The sequence below is a fragment of the Saccopteryx leptura genome, chromosome 5 (assembly GCF_036850995.1).
Source record: "Saccopteryx leptura isolate mSacLep1 chromosome 5, mSacLep1_pri_phased_curated, whole genome shotgun sequence".
In the NCBI taxonomy this organism is placed as follows: Eukaryota; Metazoa; Chordata; class Mammalia; order Chiroptera; family Emballonuridae; genus Saccopteryx; species Saccopteryx leptura.
In genome coordinates, this window is record NC_089507.1 from 54,286,833 (window position 1) to 54,306,316 (window position 19,484).

The following is a 19,484-nucleotide window of genomic DNA, read 5'->3' on the forward strand; positions in this document are numbered from 1 at the left end:
CTCTTTGGCCCCTTGAGTGCGGCTCTTTGGCCAGCTCAGGGGTACCCTAATTAAGTTAATAACAATGTACCTACCTATATAGTTTAAGTTTAAAAAATTTGGCTCTCAAAAGAAATTTCAATTGTTGTACTGTTGACATTTGGCTCTGTTGACTAATGAGTTTGTCGACCACTGAGCAAGGAAGAGTTAAAGGGCTCAAAGAAACCATATGGTGGAATTCTAGAATTATCTGAAGGATCTTCACTCACACAGCTAGCACCTAGACTGTTATATCTCAAAGATTTATCTCTCTGTGTAGCTTGGGCTTCTTGCAGTATGGTGGCTAGGGTCAAAGAGAGACACCTGAAGGGAGGGAGCACCCAAGAGGATTCACTTAGATGGGGGGCACTAGAGTGCCAGGCAAGGCACATGACAAAGCGTACTGATACTTTGTAACTAGAAAGAAAGAGGCAGGTTTTTTTCTTTCTCTTTTCATGTTAAAATTGGATATTTGACTGTTACTTGGGAAGTTACTTGTCACTCATGTGGAAAGTGGTGAGAGGTATCCTTGAGTTCAAAAACTGGCCCAACACTGGAGCTCTTTGACCTTGAAGTAGTCACCTAATATCACTAAACTTCAATTTCCCCCTCTGTATAATAATAATAATAATAATAATACAGTAATAAAGTATTAGTATACTATATACTAATATAATATATGCTACCATAATAATACAATGGAATAATATGACCTTGTTCTATCAATGTGAGTGTTAAAATAACTTATCTATCATGATGTCTCTTAAGATAATAAATAACTTTCATAATTCAGTTCCCTGCTTTGATCTGTGTGGTAAAATTCTATTGTTACTACAATCCATTTGAAAGACATATATATCTAAAACTCTTCTTCTTCCCATGTCCTTCACATTTCCATTATAGCACTTTAATACAATGTTATGATTATATATTCATTCATTCAACAAATATTTTGTTGAGTGCCTATCATGTGTCAAGGACTGTGCTTAGACATAGATATACATTGTTTAATAAAGACAGTACGAATCCTGACAATCACAAAGCTTACCCTCTAGTGTTAAACCTGTCTTTATCTGCACCTACACAATGATGTGATTGAGAGTCACCACTGCATCTCAGCACACTCTCTGGCAATTAGTAGCGTCGCACAGATGTTTTGATTTGATTTTCTACAACAGATTAAGCCTTGTTCACAGCTAGTTCATTGTTAGGCAATCAAGCACAATCACATTAAAATAAATTAATGCAATTTTAACAGGTTATGTTTCCATTTAGTCCAGAGAGACTAGACTAGGAAGCAAAAAAAAAAAAAAAAAGGTCCAGGAAATCTCATTCACTCATATTCTCAATTCAACCAATCCTGTTTCGGGTATTTCCTCTTACTAGGTCAATTATTCCTCAAAATTCTGGCAATAGACAAAAATGACACTGGTCATTCTAGTGTCCTTTGAAGTCCTTCAAGTGTGACCTACGGTTTATCGACACAAACCTAATGGGCTACAGACTGGGTATCAGAGGGAGACAGAGCCGTATATTTATGAAATTGAAACACACAGGTAAGGAATCACCCTAATGAATAGTCCTTTTATGTGTCACCACATCCTGCAGGAAACTTACAAAGCAGCTTAGACGTGGGCTAGAGCAGCAGCAGGCAAGCGGACACACTATACAGCTGCTGTTGTGTGTCTGAGGTAAAATGGGCCCAGAGCTGACTCCCTTCTGAGGAGAAAACACAAGCACATAAATGCACAGACAGTTTCTTCTCCTGTTCCGAGAAAAACAAGGAAAGAATTCCCTGCCGCCCTCACCAAATTCTAAATGGGGAAGTAAGAGAGGTACGCAAATCTGTGTGTGACGCATGGTAAAAATTCGTTCCTCTCATGTCTTTCCAAGGTCATAAAAAATAAGTTGGTAGCTGTCATCATGGTCTTATCCTGGACATTTAAGGATAAACATTAAACACCTCGGGGCATTTTATTCCAATTTAAATCTAAACCCAGGTTTACAATTACCGTCTGTGTTAAAAGTAATGTTTTTACATGTGAATTTTTCTAACTTTTTAAATCCAGGGATTTATGTGTGCGGGCATTTGTATTTGGATGTGTGAGTTTTCTTTCCTTCATTTATTTATTTTTTTTGTTTTGTGTGAAGCTATGAACACATTTTAAGGAATAAGTGGTCAGTTAACCAAGTTTCACACATGAAAATATCATACCTAAATGCTGCATATAGTCAGAGGAAAACAACATAGTTTATTTCCTTCATTTTGCAAGTTTGGATGCACAGTGAAGGAAGTAAAGGATAAGATCAAATCACAATACTGGACAATTCATAATAGCCAAAGAAAAAATGGGGAAAAGCCAATATGCCTTCATTGAGGAACGGTTAAATTAAAGGTGGTAAAGCCATACAGTGGAATACTATTCTGCAATGAAAAGGAAGAACTGCTATTTGCCACAACAGGGATGAACCTTGAAAACATGCCAGATAACAGAAGCCAGTTATACAAAACACACATTATATAAATCCATTTATACAAAATGCCTAGAAGAAGCAAATCTACAGAGACAAAAAATAGATTAGTGGTTGCCTAGAACTGAGGGGAAAGGGAAAGGAATGAAAGGAAATGGAGAATGACTACTAATGCACACAAGTCTTCTTTTTGTCATGATGAGAATGTTCTAATATTAACTGTGGTGATGGCTGCATAATTTTATAAATATACTAGAAGCCAATGAATCTTAAATAGGTGAATTGTATGGTATGTAAATTATATCTCGATCAAGCTGTTGAAAACAGATAACACTTGGTAGCAGTGAATGACAACGGCGTCTGCTGTGTATGAAAGGAGAGCATGATATAAAAGTCTGTCCATACTTACAGCATATAAGGAGGGAGAAAGAGGGAGGCAGGTCTGGAAGGGAGAACTCTTGTCCTGAGTCTAATGCACACACTAAACATACCTCAGCCAATTAGTGCAGCCACCAAATGATTTAATAATCTGTGGCAAAGTTTATTGGAGGTCATCCCCCAAAATCAACTGGACGAGTAGAACAATGAACAAAGTCAGGGCTCTTCCAGGAAGACCAGGGAGCAACCATCACCAAAAGAAAGGTGATTAGAGTGGTACATAATCCAAACACCATCTCACATGCAGAACAATTAAACTAAGGATATTTAACCTAAGAAGGAGAAGGCTATGATAAAATCTTCAAATATGTGAAGGATTGGGTGAAACAAAAGCTCCCTGATTAAGTTAATTTGGGGCCTTACCAACTGTAGTTCTTCAACAATATGTACAGGGCACTCATGAAAGGGCAATAATGAGAATATTCGCATAAAGACTGACTCACCATCTAGGTTATCTGAGCAGATAGTCCTTGGATAGAAAGTTGAACTAGCCAATCTGAGATTTCTTGAAGCCCTTCTCTAGTTTGGCTAACTCTAGCATGTAGGAAACTTTCTCATAACTTCCCCCCTCATCTACATTAACAAACCTGCCAATTCAATTAAAAACCTAAAACTGATATTTTTAAATGGAAAGAAAGAATAAAAACAAAATGATTTTCCATGGGTCAAACACCCGTTTCTTGATTCAGACAATATAGCAAAGAAAATAAAGAATTTCGGTGGGGACTAAAGCAATTCTAAACATCAGAGCCATGGTTCTTTTCATTTGTCTCATACGCTTCACTCACAAGTCCATTCCTCCACTGGCAACTCTTCCTGGAACTGTTCTAAGTCGAAGAACAGATTGCAGATCACATGAGGACTCTAGCTTCAGCCAGAATTCACTAAATAAATACCAACATAAACAGGCAAAGGGAGCAATGAAAGAAGGTACCATCAAGACTGTGGGAGGAGCCCATTACTTCCAATCCATCCCTCTTCTCTCCAAGTCCTACCTTCCAATTTCCATTATGACCTGTGTTCATGCAATTAATGTTGATGGTTATTTAGACAAATAATATGATCTCAACCCAAATTTATTTTACTTTAAGAATAGAACTTCAGTCAATTGTCAGCAAAGGTTTAAAAGTTTATATTCAATTACTGCAAAATTTGTGTCAGGTCCATTCTCTCTGACACTACCTCTGAAAAGAAATTTAACAAAATGTCTATGTGAAGTCAACCTAAGTTTTTCCTGTGTTCAGAAACGACTCAGATTTTGAGATATGTGACCAAAAGTACCTACACTGAGAAAGGTCTTGGATGGCTCCACCTCGTCTTCACCTTCATCATTTACACCTTTTTCATGTACACATTTTATGGAAGGTAAATCCATAAAGTGCATAGGTGGATCTAAAAGACAAAATTCTTGACCCTAATGAAGCAAATGTCAACTAAAATTGGTATTCTCAACTCACGTAGCTCAAATCTTCTCTCTGTTGGCCTGGACATTTCATCAGTGTGTTATTTGCTCAGCACATAAGCTACTTATACAAAACTTCTCATCAAAGGCCTAAACTTATTTTTTAACTAAAATAGTCAATATTTGAGTATAAACCCAATGGGGACTGCTCCATCACACCTGGTCTTCTGCTTGTTCTGTATCCGTATCACCTTACAGGTATTGATCGACTTACGACCTATGCAACTTATGACCATTCAACTTTGTGAACACAATCACTAGCCACGACTGCTCCACGTCTGGCAGAGCAAGCGTTGCCCAGCTGGGCGTACGACAGTGCAGACCAGCTTCCAGCAGCACTACCATCTCCGCATGCACCATTTCAACTGTTATCCCAGCTCAGTACAGCAATTTGTGTTTTGTATCTTGGATATTTTTCTTCAAACCCCTCCCAACATGTCTACCAAGAGGAAATTGTCTTTGCAAGTATTAAACCAGTTGTACTGGTAATGCAGTGTTTTACTTAAATCTGACGAATGTACAAATAAGAAACAAAATGGTGTAGAGATGATACAAATGGTATAAAATGAACAAATAAAATTATGATATATAACAATAATGAAAAAAATTATGATAAAATGTGACTTAAAGATTTTTATAACATCATTTCACAGTACTGTACATATAGCCTACTCAACTAACAACCAAATCATGTTACGACTGGTCTGTCGGAACCAATCATGGTCGTAAGTTGAGCACTAACTGTATTACTCTCTCCCCTTAGAGGAAGCCAAAGAAATGTAGAGTTTGGGCCCCTTACTAGCACAGACCACTTCGAAGGCCCAGGGTGGGGCCCCAGCAATGCTTCCATGATGCATTTTAAGTTTTCAAAAATGAGATATTTTAACTTCAACTTTTAAGACTCCTATCTCTTTCATGTCAACTTCCTCTCCATCACATCTGCTCTTGTATATGGGGGACCCTGGCAAACATTTTTGGAAGCTAGACAGATAGAAATTCAGTTGGGAGGATGTATATTCAGTCTGGGTTCAGTGGGATATATCTTTGTTGTCACAGGAACTTTTTTGTATCATTCATGTTTACTTGCTTTCCAGAGCTGATGACACAAAAACATCGGTGATGAACTGGTTTGTGAGTGTCATCAATTCAAGGATTATTGATTAGCCCATGTACATGAAAACTTAAAATCTCCTGAAACCACAGAGCTCATTTATAAAAAAAAATTTAATAGAAGTTTCCCACAACTTGGCAATAATCCTAAAAATTTACACAACATTATCAATAACAGGCTGTAATAAAGAACTTTTCTAAAATTGTCAGTACTAAAAATAAAATTTTGACCAACCATGATAAATAGGGAATTAATTGTCTTTCTAGTCTCTGTAGAAGATATTACAAAATTTGTAACATGAAGAAACAATCCAAGACTAAGCAGCCATTACCACAATTATAAAAGTACATCATGTGCTTATATTACTAAATTATTTTTCCAAAATTTTGTGATATCTATGGCATTTTTATCTCCTTCCTTTGTAATTTCTCATGTTTTCCTTCTCATTCTGAAAGGACCCCCACATTAATTAAGCTTCAGACCCCACAAAACCTAGAGCCAGCAGCTTTTTTTCATTCGTGAAACGCTACCTTCCCTTGGCTTCTGGGAAATCATCCTCTCCTTGTTTCCCCCCCACCTTACTGACTGCTCCTTCTCTGTCTCATTTACTAGATCCTCTCTGTGCTTAAACCTTAAAAGTAGGGAAGCAGGGGGCTCTGTTCTGGGCCTCCTTCTCCTTTCTGGCAGTTTTCTTCCCTTAGGTTATCCCATCCAATCCCACAACTCTAAAGAACATCTTGCAACTGTCGACGCCACCTGAATCGCCGGCCCCAGCCTCTCTGTGAGGCACCAGTCTTGGTTACCCACCTGCCTTTGCAACATCTCCATGGAAAAGTCAAACAGGTATTTCAAACTCTCCAAGGCCAAACCAGAACTTCTGAGTTTCCCATCTAAACCCATTACAGCTCTAGTGATTCCCCATCTCAGGTCCATTGATATTTTTCCTCACATCTAAAATCTGAGAGTGATAACTGTTTCCTCTTACTCTTGCATCACGTATCACATTCATCAGCAAGTGCTGTCAGGCTACTCCCCACACATATCGCACATCAATTACGTCTTTCCATCTCCGTTAGTGCAACCATAGTCTGAGCCATCATCCTCTCTCACCTGGAAACTGAGTGCTTCCACCTTAGACTATAGCCCTGGCATGGCCAACATATGGCCTGCGGGCCCGGCCCGCTTAATGAGTTCATGCGGCTGGCCCGTGATTAAATTTATAATATTCTCTGCTACTTTAAAATCTCGGCTACTCAGAAGTGGAAGTGTCTTTGATTACTGGAAATTGAGATATTTAAGAAGATAGTGATATGAGGAAAAGAATCTACGTGTGACTAATCTAGGGTTAACTTACAATAATTGGTCGAATGGATTCGCAATACTTCTTTATTTTTTAAAAAATTCCATTATAAAGATTTACAACTTTTGTATTCATCTGTGCTCGATATGAACCATTTGACGTTTAGCAGCGATGTGAAAGCCACATTCTTTTAGGCGGAGTTTGCCAGTGTCCACCCAAGGTCAAACAATTCGTTATTTTTGTGGTCAAGTGTGCTGAATCAAGTGGCATTGTAGCATAGACAACAGCTGCAGTTGATAACTGAAAACGTGTCCAGGATGTTTGTAAAACGAAATGATTGTTTTATTTGCAATATAACCCCCTCAAGCTCATTCTATAAATTAAATATTGTTTTGGCCCTGGCCAGTTGGCTCAGTGGTAGAGCGTCGGCCTGGCGTGCAGAAGTCCCGGGTTCGATTCCTGGCCAGGGCACAAAGGAGAAGCGCCCATCTGCTTCTCCACCCCTCCCCCTCTCCTTCCTCTCTGTCTCCCTTTTCCCCTCCCGCAGCCGAGGCTCCATTGGAGCAAAGATGGCCCGGGCGCTGGGGATGGCTCCTTGGCCTCTGCCCCAGCCGCTAGAGTGGCTCTGGTCACGAGAGAGCGACGCCCTGGTGGGCAGAGCGTCGCCCCCTGGTGGGCGTGCCGGGTGGATCCCGGTCGGGCGCATGCGGGAGTCTGTCTGTCTCTCCCCGTTTCCAGCTTCAGAAAAATACAAAAAAAAAAAAAATTAAATATTGTTTCAATTGATTGCGATAGTTTGGATATTTATACAGTATGTAATTATATTTTTATTAAAATATATTTTTATTAAAATAATATTGTATATTAAAATTTTTTCACTCACATTTATTCATAAACAAATTACATAATAAAATTTTGTTTACTTAAACAAATCATATTTGTACTTAACATTTTTTAATTTCAACATTTCGTGTGGCTCATAGAAAAAGTTTTCTTTCTAATCTGGCCTGGGGGCAAAAACTTGGCCACGCCTGCTTTAGCCTCTCCCCCATTTTATTCTCTATACAGCAAGCTAATCTTATTTTAAAAAGTAAATTATACCATTCCAACCTTCTCCCTAAAAACCTCGATGGCCCCATTATATCTACAGATAAACTCTTACTCTGGCTTATAAAGCCATACGAGGTCTGGCTTCTTCCCCTCTCTTAGACTTTGTCTTCTAATACCCTCCTCAGAGCTAACTGACCTCAGCAACTCCCTCTGCCTGATATGTTTTACCCCCTGATCCTCCTAAATTTTTCCCACATCAGGCACTTTCTTTTCTTTCAGCTCTTAACCTAAACAACACCTCTTCTTGACCCCCCTCAGATGCCTCAGTCACTTCTTGTCATATCGTCCTATTTTATTTCTCTGCATCTCACTGAAACCGCTGCTGGTGTGTATGATCTAGGAACCACACGACCCAGCTTTGGCACTATGGGAAAGCATGCAGGGCACCCCTGAAGTAGAAAAAGTCACCTGACAGTTTTCAGGCAAGATTTGCTAATCATACCTGTGTAAGAGGCTTCAAAGCTACAAAAGCCTTCATTTAATCCACTATATGACTACTCCAAAATTACTGTTCTTGAAATAATTGTTTTATAACCTAGTATTTTACTATGCCTGTGTAGAGGTAGTAACCGGTTTGTCTTACAGAACTTTTCCCTACGTATTCATTGGTGTCAATGCCACAAACACATAAACTCTGCCATGATTACACAATCTAGGCAAGTCTACGGTAAACTACAATCTGTGGCAAATGAACTAAAACTGCAGAAGTGCAGACTCCATGAAGCTTCTTCAATCAGTGTTACTGGTCCATTCCAACTGGGTGCCTGGAGCCATCTCAACCATCTCTCCCACCTGCCTTACTAGAAAGGCCTTCATAGAAGGACCAGCAAGAGAAATGTGAGAAGGAGCAGACGGCTGAAGGAGGGAAAAAGGAAAGGGAGTGGGGACGGAGACAGGAGAAAGAGAAAAAGAAAAAGAAAGAGAGAGGAGAGCAAGAGGGCGGGAAGAAAGGGAAGAAGGAAGGAAGTAAGAAAAGGAAGGAGGAGGGGAACAGGGAAAGGAGGGAGAAAGAGAGAGGAAAGAGGGAGAGAGGAAGGGAGAGAAGGAGGGAGGGAAAGAGGGAGGAAGAGAGAGAGTGAGAAAGGGAGGAAGGGAGGAAGCAGGGAGGGAGAGAGGAAAGAAGGGAGGGAAAAAGGAAGGGAGGGAGGGAGGGAGGGAGGGAGGGAGGGAGGATGGAAGGAAGGAAGGAAGGAAGGAAGGAAGGAAGGAAGGAAGGAAGGAAGGAAGGAAGGAAGGGAGGAAAAGAAAAATGAAAGAAAGAAAAGAGAGAGAAAGAAAGACAGGCTGCATCAGATAAGATGTTCCAAAGGAAAGTAGCACTAACACACAATTTCCATTGTTTTCACTGTCAAGCCAGACTGCGAACAAGTGAAAGAATAGCATTACCATTCCGTGAAATCATCTACAGACCTTTAGGAGTATCAAAGCCTAATTCTGGGCAGAGAAGTTGGCCAGGTATCTAAAGCTGGAGAGGATCAAGTCTGACCCAATCTGGCTGGATCTACCGATTCTTGAAGGTCAGCAGCAGTTAGCACAAAATGACTGCCTGGCTCGAGTGGATCTGAGCTACTCAGAACAAATGTCAGCAGAAAGAAAAAACAGCTGATAATGGGAATGGAATGACACAGATTTCTCAATAATGCCTGAGGTCATTTCTGACTGGCAGATTCCAAAATGGTAGCAAACCATGAGTATACTAGATTGGCAAAAATGTATGAAACCTAACTTTTGAAAGATAGGTGTGGAAGTGCTAGTGGAAAAGCCAGCACTGTTCTAAAGTCAATATATTTATAAATATTAAGAAGAAAAAAAGGCCAGTGCTACTTTATGACGTAAATCGAACATTTTCAGACCCAGAAATTTGAAACCGCAGACACAGAAATAGCATGATACTAGAGGGGGGAAAAGTTGCTACACAAACTGACTGCAAATATTTTCCAAAATTTCAAATAAACTCAAACCAAAACTCATTATATTTCTGATAAGGTTTTTTTCATAACAAGTCATGTATGTTACAGGAAATATTGAATACAATCCGGCATGGCCCCAGTACATGCAGGCAACCTTTATAATCGGTACTTGCTGATTTCCAGTTGCTCTGCTTATGACAAAGTACCTTACAGCAAGGCTGAGGGGGCAAACCTGAGTGAGGTGAACTCATTAGTCATGGTCAAGTCACAATAGTTAAGTGAAATGCCAATGTCAGGAATTAAAGACAGAGGAAGACTCTTCCTCACCCCTCACCCCACCCCAAATTGCAAACCTCTCTATCAACTGTAAGAAAGAAAAGAATTGGCCCTGGCCGGTTGGCTCAGTGGTAGAGCATCGGCCTGGCGTGTAGGAGTCTTGGGTTGATTCCCAGCCAGGGCACATAGGAGAAGTGCCCATCTGCTTCTCCACCCCTCCCCCTCTCCTTCCTCTCTGTCTCTCTCTTCCCCTCACGCAGCCAAGGCTCCATTGGAGCAATGGAGCAAAGTTGGCCCAGGTGCTGAGGATGGCTCTGTGACCTCTGCCTCAGGTGCTAGAATGGCTCTGGTTGCAACAGAGCCACGCCCCAGATGGGTGGAGCATCGCCCCCTGGTGGACATGCCGGGTGGGTCCCTGTTGGGCACATGCGGGAGTCTGTCTGACTGCCTCCCCATTTCCAACTTCAGAAAAATACAAAAAAAAAAAAAAAAAAAGAAAGAAAGAAAGAAAAGAATTGAATGGATTTTGACTTTACGATTATATTAACTTTGCCAACTGGCCTGGCAAAGGTAGACACACATGCACATCTTTAAAACAAAGCTGAGAAAAAGATTTCATGCTTGTTCACAAAGACTATAAAAATTGAAATTAAAATACTGATGATATAAACCAGTTCTATATTCCAACTCATAGCAACAGGCATTTTATTTTGTTACACTAATTTTTAAACTACTTACAAACTTCTTACAAAATAATATATTAAACAAAATTCTGAAATACTAAATTTTATTCTAATAATCACCTTTGACTTAAAGATTTTTGGTTTTACAGATAAATTATCATAAAATAATCTGTCATTGGGCTATAACTACTAAATTAAGATAATGCAACCTGACCAGTGGTGGCACAGTGGATAGAGCATTGATCTAGGATGCTGAGATCCCAGGTTTGAAATCCTGAAGTCACAGGCTTGAACACAGTCTCACCAGCTTGAACTTGGGGTTGCCAGCTTGAGGGTGGTATCATCGACATGATCCAATGGTCGCTAGCTTGAGACCAAAGGTTGCTGGTTTGAAGCCCAAGGTCCCTGGCTCGAGGCCAAAGTTGCTGGCTTGAGCAAGGGGTCACTGGCTTGGCTGGAGCCCCTGGATCAAGGCATGTATGAGAAGCAATCAATGAACAACTAAAATGCCATAACTATGAGTTGATGCTTCTCATCTCCCTTCCTGTCTCTCTCTCTCTAGCTGAAAGAAAGGGAGGAGAGGGGGGAGGGAGGGAGGGAGGGAGGGAAGGAACGAGGGAGGGAGGGAGGGAAGGAAGGAGGGAGAAAAGGATGGAGGGAGGGAGGGAGGGAAGGAGGAAGGGGAAAGAAAGAGAGGGAGAGGGAGGAAGAAAAAAAGAAAGAAAGAGAGAGAGAGAAGGAAGAAGGAGGGAAGGAAGGAAGGAAGGAAGGAAGGAAGAGAGGGAGGGAGGGAGGGAGGGAGGGAAAGGAAAGGAAAGGAAAGGAAAGGAAAGGAAAGGAAAGGAAAGGAAAGGAAAGGAAAGAAAAGAAAAGAAAAGAAAAGAAAAGAAAAGAAAAGAAAAGAAAAAAGAAAAGAAAGAAAAGTAAAATTCACAGATGGGGATTTGTGATTAGAAAATAAATACACAGTAATACTATTATTAATATTAATAAGAATACAGAATCATATGTGGACGCAACTACTCCATTGCAGTGTAAACTACTGAAAAGAGGCTTGTGGTGTTTGGAATACGCACTCTAGAGTCTGGCAGACCTCAACAGAAACCTCAGTAAGGCCAGTTTTCTCATCTGTAGAACCGGGATCAGTACAATAATTACCCCCAGGCGCTGCTCCCGATTCTGATCGCATGGCGTGTACACTAGTTTGACACACAGAACTGGATCTTACTAGCCACTATTATTATTATTTTAAAAACCAGGAGGCTTTGTCTTGAATGATAGCCCTTTAGTTAAAAACTGCATTAATAAAATATAACAGATTGCAGACAACCAGGAGGTTATTAACAGCACTAGGAAGATGAAACAGAGATAGAATAGTCAGCAGCGCTTGCCTGGAGTGCGCACCTAGTGGAGGAGAAAGAGTGTACGAAGCCAGTCAGGCTGTGAAAAAGTCTTCCCACCTTCAAATGTGCCACACCAAGTAAGGCCACCGATTTTCATCAATGGCTGTTCAACATGGGGATTCTCCCTGTCAGAAATGTATTTGATGACCCCACATATCTAATTCCACATGCTCTGTACTGATTTTTCTTTTTTGATGAGAAACGTATGAGATTGAATCATCAGAATTCCTGTCTGTAAGGCAGGAGCCAGGAGCAGTACACAAGCAGTGAGGATGACTATTTGCACAGAAAACACAACCTGATCAACTGCGGGAGTAAAACTCACTTCACTTTCTAATTCTCCACTAAAATGATATTGGAACACCATCAAGAAAGAGGCATTTCAAGTATGGAAGCCAAAAAAAAAAAAATGAAGAAAAACCATATAGCATATGTCAGCTACTTTTAAAAATTATGTTTCTTCTGGATTTTGACATTCGTGGTATTTGCCAGCTTTATCCAAAGTGTAATGTTTACGATTCTTTTATTGTGCCAAATAAATATCCATCATTGTTCTTAGTTTTATATTCGTAAGGTTGGATTAATTTTTTCTAAATGTGGTCCATAAAATTATACAAGTTCCAGGCCCCACAAAACCTGAACCCACGGAATCTACTACTGATTTTAGGACACCCTCAATCAGCCCTGTCCATAGTGAGTTGTTTAAATGTCTGCTGCATTTTACAGTCAAAGGAGAAATACATTTTAAATCATTTCTAAATGGTTTTTTAAGTACTTAGATCTGCTGAAAAGGCTGTATAATTCGCTCACACAGGCACCCACATATTCCTACCCGTGTTCCCTCCCTCCTGACCCCGCCCTCTGCTAGGCCATGTCTGAGGACAAACTGTGAAGAGGTGTATTTCTGCACCCCCGGATGCTGACAGTAGGGGCTCCCCTGGTGCTGTTGGTTCGTTATTTATATCTGTATTTGTCTGTTTGCTTCTATACTTGTTCTAGTTTTAAACGGTGCTCCAAGCCAACACAGGGAGGAATTTCAAAATGACCAAAAGACAGAACAAAGTCGTTGAGAAACTCATTAAAATGAACACAGTCAAAATGGCATTTACTGGAAGATCACACTTAAATTTGTAGAAATATTCATGGGAGAAAATTATCCAAAATATAAATGAAATGAATCTTTGAGTTTGTAGGGGTGGGAGCATTTTTACTTCTTCTGTTTAAGATATCTGTTAGCATGTCTAAATGCTAAATGAAATAAAGATGTGCTACATTGGTAACAAAACCACTAACAAATGAAGTGAGCCTTTCCTAGTAACCCACAATGTCCTATATTAATGAGTGAATTTTATCAGACTCTGCTCATTGTCACTAGGCACTACTTACAAGAAACTGGCAGAATTTAGCAAAGATTAGAGAAAAATAATTTATATTCACAGGCTGAAAATCATTAAACACATACATGACAGTGATACTCTAATTCATTTGCAACATAAGGGAACAAAATAAATTTTATTTTTAATTGGTTTGACTGTTTAGTGTTCTAGGACCTAGTCAGGCAGAGAGAAGTGAGTACTGCTCCAAATTCTCTATTACATGCTACTTGAATTTGCTAATATAGATTTTAGGATGTTTTGCTTTAAATAAAAAGGCTTGTTTTACTTTGGATGGAACACAGTGTTCCTACATAAGTCACTAGAACTGGGAGAAATCAAGAGATACCTCCGTGTCACCAGTAAGCAAACATTTACTGAGGAATTCCTGTGTGCTAAGAACACTGTCTGCTCCATCCGCAGCCTGTAGGGACACTACCGTTCCATTTCATCCTGCGTTGTAGAGGTGACAGAGCTAACCAGTAGCAGGCTAGGCTAACTGATCCCACAGCCTAGTTGTTAACTACTACATGGTACTGTCTTCTCTTAGAAACATGAAAGACTGATTCAAAAACAACTTTGATCCTTAAAACACATAACACACTTTATATCCTTCTTTCATACTCTCTCTGTGTTTTTTGTTCATGAAATAAACTCATCCATGTTAGATAGTTGTAAGAAAGGCTAGTGCTGTGACCCCTCTTTGGGAAGAGGCTACAAAGTGAAGAGTGAAGAGCAACAGAGGATAGGGAGCCCTCAACACTACTGACTGCTTCGTTCACCACTTCAGTGACCGAGTCTACCCTGGATTGACAGGAGAGCAGGCTTCAATCAGGTGAGTCAAGGGCCAGTAATATTTGGAGGTTGATGGAGGTAGGGGCCCTCATAGGGATGAAAAGACAGGAAACTGATAAATCCTTTTCTTACTGTCAGGACAGAAGAGGGGATCCTTGGGCTGTATTTAAGATTATTAATGTGTAGTTTAGACATCACTGAAATAACAGGTTTCAAATATCCAGCTAGCACCAGCCAATCATCCCAGAGGTCTAAATTCTCCAAATTATAGCTTCTCTCTTTGTCTCTCTCCTCCTCCCTCTCTCTCTAAAATCAGGCCACTTATGCAACTGGAGACTAACAGATCACCATGTTAATTAAAAACAAACAAAGACCAAATGTCCCTGCCCTTCTTGTCTAAAAAACAAAGACAGTACAAAGCCCCACTCAACCCCCGGAAAAATGCTTAGAGTTAAGTATAGTAAATTGACAGAAGAATGAGAACAGAAAATGTGGTCAAATAGGTATCTAAAAGGTCTGGTACTGAGGTATAATAAATGCAGATGAAGTTTTGAGAATAGGGATGTTTTATAACTTTGGGTCTCATTTCCTTTGGGAGTATCTGATAATGATGATTGAATAATAATTGAGTGAATGATGAAAATAATACTCTTTTTAAAAATGGTCCTAACACACATTTTTCACACTACTTCAGGCTTTCCCAGATAACCTGAAGCTGCCTCCATGGTCCCCAGGTTAAGAACTTCTAAAGTATATAATGATCATGATAATAAACAAGTGTTTACTGACTACCGCCAGATATCAGGAAGAGTTTCTACCAATAAGTGCCACACCACTTATTTTTAGTTAAGAGTAGAGCTGAAAGTAACAAAGATCTTGAAAGAACACTTAAGTCTTCTATTGGAAACTAGTGACCACAAATGATGCAATTTTATCGAGCTCAGTGTGTTTACTGCCCAGAGTGCATCAATTGCCAAAAACTGGTAGAACATTGAAAATAATAATGAGAAATGCTAACAAAAACAATTTTGCACCAAAAGGCCATTTTTACTTTTCAAAGGTGTTTTACATACTATAAACTATTAAATATTAAAACTGCCTTAAAGAGGAATGTATTACAAATGTTCCAGACTAGAATCAATTTTAAGTTTGGAGTTAGGTGGTAGATAAGCAATCTTTAAGAAAAAGCCTAGGGTTAGGGAAGAGACTGACACTAGGAAATAAAGCTTAGAACTAGAAACTGCTTGCGCAGAGACAGTGGAAGATGGCTTTCCCGGTAGATATCAATACCTGGCCATCAAGAACATTCTAATAAAAATTAAAATTTATTTGTAATTTTTGTGTAATATTTCAACTCTGAGATGTCAATACAAATCCACACAATCAGAAAGAAAGAGACTTTTAAAAATAAATCTTAGAGATAAATGCAAATTACCAAAACCAATGTATTGAGCATAGATAGCATCATGACTAAGAGAAATCACAAGATTTCAAAGCACACCAGACCTAAATATGGGTTTACATCTTTAAGAAAAGTTTCAGTTAAAATCTCAAAGCTTTGATTTCATCATTAGTAAAAAGTGAAAGACAATAGGATTAAATGAGAAAATGCAAAAGAAATACAGTGACTTATACCTATAAAAACTCAATGATACTTAATATTACCTGATATCAATTACACTATTATCTTAGAGTTATCAGGGGAAGGTTTTAGTACTCCAAATTTTTAAACAGAACCAAGAAATAAAAAGTGAAATATTAAGAGTATCTTCTCTCTCTCTATCTCTTTTACTGGTCATTAGCTGATTTTTTTAACAAGATTTGGTTATCTTAAACAGTTACAGATTTCTTTTTCTGTTTACTAGAGCTGCTCAAGATGGGTTTTCTAGTTTATCTTATTCCTCTGTAGAGTAACAGAGCTAAGGAAGGACAAAAAACTTAAATTTACAAAATTAATTGAGTATCCAACCTCAAAGACCAAGTTGTTGAAAAATCATTGAGATGAGTAATTTATAACAAAATCATATATTACTAAACCCCATAAATATGCCATGACCATACCAAAAATAAGACTAAAATGAGAACTAAAATAAGTTGTTACCTATATCCAAATGTGATAAATAGTGTTAGCTACATGTGTCAGAAAGAAGAAATTGCCACAACTAATGCAGGATAAGGTAAAAAAAACACCCTTACTCACTTTATAAGGCCAAAGGAATATACAAACATAGAAGGTGTCATGATAAAAGAATGTCACCCTTTTACAAATCAAGAGATATGAAAATGTTGACAACCTCTGACTAGGAAATCTCCCTGTGCAAATTTATCCTGAAACCTCACAACAAAAGATCATGAAGTCATAGGCATGCACATAGGTAGTCACCATGTCAATATAATTATTAATAACCAGAAAACAAAACTAATGTCCTGATATAAAGCATAAGCTAAATAAATTTGGAATATTTAATTAAAATCAATAAATGAACACGTTCTACACACCAAGCACATTGCTAACACATGAGAGCCTTGCTCTGATAGAGTCTCATTCTAACATATCCATTTGATGAAATATAAAACCATTAAGAAGACTGTAAAAAAAAATATATAAATCTTCATAGTAAAAGTTAATATGTAAAAATATGAAATACAAACTATAATGATTTACATCATATAAAAAGTGGACATAGAGTGGAAAGAAATATACTCATGAGAAGAAGAACTGGTAGCTAAGTATAGGGTGTTCACTAACCCATTATCACCAATCTCAATTTGACAGGCTATTTCTCATGCCATCTGTTATGCATCAAACATCGTCTTTAAACGTTTCTTTTAGTGGACAGGAGATACTTTCTCTGTCACTTCCATCTGTTTTTGGCAGCATGTGCTATAGCACCATCATGTTAGTATGCTCAGAGAACAGACACAAGCAACTAATGGAGCTTCTGAAGCTGACAAACTACCCCTTCTGAAAGAGAGGGCCTAGTAGGAAAGAGAATTTTAAATGTCCACAGCCAAGAATAAAAGTTCTAAACTCATGCTCTTTTAAAACCTTTATTAAAACAAATCTAATTTCTCTACTCAATCTCTCTGTACAACCACACAATGAAATGGTTTCATAGTCCCTGATTTTTGGCTAACTGGAAATGTTTGCTACATGCAATCCAGTTTTCACTCAAAGTTTTATTGAAAGGACTAATAAACATTTCATATGTGCAAGACTGATGGTCTTCCGGTCCTGGTTTACCTAGCAACATGATGAATGACATTATCTGGGAAACAATCATTATTTCCTTTCCTTACTTCGTCCTTTATTGTTCACTTCCTTGTCTTATTTATTCAGCCATTCAACACACATTTATCAGGCCCTTCCTCTAGTCTGCGTATTCTTCTGAGCACTGAGGATTAAACAGTGAGTAAGAAAAAAAAAAATCCCTGTCCTCAGAGAACTGATATCACAGTTGAGAAGATATAAAAATTTAAACATATCTAAAATTTCAGATCACGGAAACTGCCACACCGCAGGGAACGGTGATAGAGTGACGGAGTGGAGCTACCTTTTTGAGTTTTCTGAGGAGGTGACATCTGAACAGAAGCCTGAACAAAGTGAGGAAGTGATAAAGTCACCAACCTTTGGGAACCAGCAACACGTGAAAGAACTTAAGCAATGTTACAAATCCCTCCGGAGACACATAAACCAGAGAGATGATTTATATTTGTTTCCTTTCTGGGCTGTTAATTCTAAAATGTCTAGTCACAGCCCACGGCTCCTGGAACAACGTACAGTCTCGAGAACAGAGAGCCTAAGGGCGGACTAACCCCAAGCTCTACACAAGCACAGTTGGTCCCAATTCTCAGAAAGCCAAACACCTTCATATTTTCTATTTTGTCAGGTTATCTACGTTTGACTATTTACATCAAATATACTATAATAATAGGAAAAAAAATTAATCCTACCTAGATCAAAGAAAAAAACCCAAAAGCCACAGTGAAAAGCGTGGTTAATTATTCTAATAACGTATCTTCCCACAGTTCTCCAAATCCCTAACTACATTATAAGAGTATCCCATCCTCCATTCCTCCCCCAACCCTTGCCACTGCCCCAAAATAGTGGTGGACTGAGGTAGCTTTTTATTTCTCACTTTATTTTTCAGTGTTTTTAAACCTATTTTGGATATTAAAACAGGCAAACAAACAAAAAAAAACTGTAGTATTTGGTAAGAGTAATTAAGAGAAATTTCCTCTTCCACATCTCTGCACCTATTTTTTTTTCTTATCTTGGCCAGTTACAGGTGGCTAGCAGCTAAGAGCTCTACCTTGCCATGAACCAAATAGAAGCCTCACTGAAAAGGATCAAGAGCTCTGTGTTTCATCAATTTAACATCCCAGCATTAGCACCAGCCAAGCAGACACAGCCAGGCTGCCAAGACAAACACATGGGGTTTGGCTGAAGGGGAGGGGGGCAGTTTCTAGAGACAGCTCTCCAGTCTAAACTTCTTAAGGAGTCGGCATAAACGTGCTTTTATTGAAAAGGTGCTGCTCCATCTCAAAAGCGCGGATTCAGTTCAAACACTGCCCCCTTTCACTGGCTCTGTTGGCTTAAGGTGTGTGCAGCTCAGTGACTGCAAGACCTGCGTCACAGCTACCTGCTGCTGGCTTTTTAAATCCCCAAACCAAAACTTCTGGAGCCACACTAAACACTGGCTGTTTTATCAAAAAGAAAACAGGAGTGAAGGAGGATGCTGGGCCACGGAGCCTTGCCCTGCCTCCAGCCAGCCTCATCCGAATAGGGAGCTGCAGTAGGTGAATAAAATGGTTACAGGTCCCCTCTGTTCCTTTTGCCTGGTAGACAGAATTTAAATTTAGGAGAGGATATCACTCCTTCATACCTATTCTCGAGTTTGTCAGAGAATAACAAACACTGCTTAAAGGTTAAGTTTCTTGGAGATGGCGGGGCAGAGGGAAGGCTCAGTTTTGAAATCTATAAAAACTGTAAGTGTTCATTTTAAACTATAAATTGGTAGTCACAAAATAATTTCGAGGCTCTAAAGTACAGCACAGGGAATACAGTCCACATTATTGGAATAACTAGGTATGGTACCAGGTAGGCACTTGAAATATTGGATTAACGACTTT

General features: G+C 39.1%; 1 protein-coding gene across 2 annotated transcripts in view; it reads right to left on the minus strand.

The window, feature by feature from the left end:
• ADAMTS3 (ADAM metallopeptidase with thrombospondin type 1 motif 3) overlaps positions 1-19,484 on the minus strand; it is a 262,766-nt gene that overhangs the window by 161,380 nt on the left and 81,902 nt on the right. The window contains exon 1 of one of the 2 annotated variants that reach the window (XM_066385336.1): positions 9,322-9,355. The exons of the other annotated variant lie outside the window; for it this stretch is intronic. The gene's annotated coding sequence lies outside the window, so the exon portion shown is untranslated. Of the gene's footprint in view, positions 1-9,321; positions 9,356-19,484 lie in introns of those variants that run through there. 2 annotated transcript variants of the gene reach the window in all.